The following is a 3,594-nucleotide window of genomic DNA, read 5'->3' as shown; positions in this document are numbered from 1 at the left end:
GAGTGCCCGTCCCCGACTACTCGCCTTTTTTTTCTGCACTCTACTTTTATTTTTCGACGATGCACTAACTCACCCAGCAACGCATTCTCTTACCACAACTCCTAGTTATCCCTTCGTCTTCCATGAGGGTTCAAAAAGCCTTAATCGACAGCCAATTATTGGCAGTGCGGGAATCACCAAACCCAAGGGCCAGCCTCTACATGTTCTTTTTAACCTCTTCAAGAAATGCTAATGAGAAACAATAAATCAGTTGTTCAAGAAATTGTTCTCTTAGAAGTCTACCGTCATTGATAGTGCAATCATGGGCATGGTTTCAGGAGAGAAATTCAAGTTGAAACTTATAGTTTTGAATGACTCGTCAAAACCCTAACATCAGTGCATCACTGTGAGGTTACCGATTTCTAAGTACAAGTGTTAGTCTTTGACCACGTTTACTGAACAAAAGTTCTCAAAAGTGGCCAGGGTAAGTCTCTGGCTCCTTTAAAATGCAATAAATCTAATAAGTGCCATTTACAAGCAGTTGAAGAATCATATAGTGAGCTAAGTGCAGCATATTGTAGAGTAGATGGGAGAATTCCAAGGAGGCATGACAATGGCTTACCAATTTTCTCGCTGTTGAGCTCGAGGTTGTGAGTTCGATTCCCAGCCATGGAGACAGCCATGCTGTCTCCGTGGCGGGGAAAATGGCCACCCGTGCGCCTAGATTTAGGCGCATGTTAATGAGCCCCAAGCGATTGAAATTGATCTGGACGTAAGTAAACCCCCTCAGAATTTTTACTTCAATTTCCAAAGTTACACAGTTCGGTTTGTGCTTTAAAGGGACATGAAATTAAAACCACGAGTCAGCTTAGATTGATAAAATGTACAACTCTAATGTTATTATTGCACCATCATTGGCCTATTAATTGAGGAGAGAAACAAGGTCAGAATGTAATTTTTAAATTTCACACCTACATCCTTACGCGTGATGTAAAAGATTTCAAAGTGTATTTTTCTTGGCAAAATTGGCTCAACAGCATTTCCTGAAAGTTGGTAAGGGCACTTTTCTTATTTTGGTGACATTGGCTCAAGAGCATTTTCTGAGAGTTGGTACACTCTGTTTATGGCCCTCTCGAAATACGATACACTTCGCTCTTACCAATCAGGCACTGCCCTAGTAGACGCTATCAAAATGCAGGACATCGCGGCATTCGGCGCGGGCATTTCAAAGTGGCATTGACACCAAAATCTTCTTTTAGCTCGTTTTCTTGCCTGACAAGCGTGGTGATTTTGATATTGCGTGAGAGAGTGATATACTAATATGATAAAAACAGTCTCTCTCTTTAGTGCCTCTTTAATGTACAATGCTATAAAAATACACGACCTCACAATAAGATCGTGCAGGGACTTACAAGCTGGCACCACACATCTTTTTTTTCCCTTATTTTTTTGCATACCAAGCTTACTACCATGTAGCAGCATAATTTATGGCGTACAGCATAGCAGCAGTAAAATATAATGTAAAGTAGACTCGTCTTTATTCTTCCATTGAGCAAATAAAATTTCAAGTACCAAAATACTGCATACCTCGCATTAAACCATTTTGTATGTTGTGTTGTTACCACAATGTTTGTTTCTGATATTAGTGCCGTTTTTAAAATGTATATTTGAACATGTTATGAAGTGTTGAATTCAAAGATATGAATTCCTATGTAAAGTGTGTCTTGGCATAAGCAAAAAATAAAGAAAAGAAAAGTTATTACCAAAATGTTTCGCTTCACAATTTTGTCGCACGATTTCTAGCCTGAGAGTACTGCAAGACTTAAAATGTTTTCAGCGTGTACAGATGTGGCCATCGTGGCACAGTGCGTTGCAATGCCCATAGCATGCTACAATAATGCAATAAAAGATAGCACGGTCATTTTCAGAACTAACTTCTTATCACTTTCGATGCAGTAATGCTCAGTTGAGACGAACCCACAACGCCGCGTGCAGCGCAGAGTCGTTCAATGGGAGCACATCCACTCGAAGCAACAATCTACACAAAACAACGACACGGGCAAAAATTGTAACAACCTCATTTATTGCGACGCTAAAAACCGCCGGCTTCTCTCGATTTCAACAATAATGTGGCTGCTCGTCACACTGAAGAGCATGTGAGGCATGCACAATGTTTCCACAGCCAAAGGCAAGACGGTGATTACATAAAAAGATGATCCCTCATGTTCAACTACCTCGTGACAACATTACACGCAGCTCTAGTTCGTGCACGCAAATGCTACAAAAACATGAACACCATTGCGGTCATTCGGTGGCCTCAGAGATCTTTTACACAGATATTTACAGACACTGGGCCTCTCTTCTCCAAGGCCACCAGGTTGATGCTATGCCACTGAACCTGTTCCAAATTTAAGAGCCTGTTTTCTTTATTAAGCACAACATTAATGAAAAATAACAGAAAATTAAGCCAAGAAATGTATGGATGATGTTAATAAATGCAATTGTAATGCAAGTGTGAAGAAAGAAAAGCGGACAAAAAGAAAACTTGCCGCCGGCGGAGTTCGAACAGTAACCTTCGAATAATGTGTCTGAAACCCTTACCTTGGTATTCTGTTAGCTCTCATTGATATTGAAACTGTTCGACGATACATTGGTTCACATAACGAAGGACCCTTTGTACTGCCAAAAGCAGCTGAATATTAGAGATCTACCCAAAAGGGTACACTTGAATCATTCAATAAGAATACTTGATCTGGCGAACTAATGAATATGTAGAATGACTGCCAGATGGGCGTGTTGGTATGGTGAGATACGAATGGTGAGAATGAATATAGTGAGATAAATCTAAAATTCTTCAATAAAGAAAGGTACAAGAGGACCACTTAAAGATGAAACAACACAGGCACTTTCTGTTTTTCGGCAGTGTTACTCCTGCACTGTTCCGTTTCTTTGAGAAATAGTGAATGATCCAGCCAGACATCGCACAGCGTAGTAATATGTTTCTCACCAATGTGACCATGTAATGCGTATGCTCATCATGAACATTAAATGTAAAGAAATTATTCTGTGTCTCGGCCACAACCTCGATACAAAGAGATTAATCTATTTTTGAAGTAAAAAGGCACCTATGAAAGTACTGCTGCACCTTTTTTTTTTTTTTTAAGAAGAGCAGCTTCCTTTGCTGACAAAGGGAAGCTGCACAGAACACATCTCTAATCTTGACAATCCAAATGCCTTGATTACAAAGTGCCTTGGCCAAGCCCAGTGTAGCATTTGTCTATGCCTAAGCATGGTGGCATTTGGTAAAGTCAAATCTTGTCATAACAAAGTAAATCTGGCATAAAAATAGATAGATTAGAGGTGACAGCTCAAAGAGCATACACTGCTAATGCTGTCTTAATCGCAATGTTCCTCAATCACTGCATTAGAACCAATAATTCGTTACACTCAGGTTCGACAGTCAAGTCTAATGTTCTCATGACTTACCGTATTTACTCGCGTAATGAACACATTCGCATAATAAATGCACCCCCAGCTTCAGTCATCAAAATTTGGATTCCCCCCCCCCCCCCCTCGTAATAAACACACCCCCTACATTCATCCGCTGCAGTTTCG

This window comes from Rhipicephalus microplus, unplaced genomic scaffold (assembly GCF_043290135.1).
Source record: "Rhipicephalus microplus isolate Deutch F79 unplaced genomic scaffold, USDA_Rmic scaffold_24, whole genome shotgun sequence".
In the NCBI taxonomy this organism is placed as follows: domain Eukaryota; kingdom Metazoa; phylum Arthropoda; class Arachnida; order Ixodida; family Ixodidae; genus Rhipicephalus; species Rhipicephalus microplus.
Note: the sequence above shows the minus strand (reverse complement) of the source record.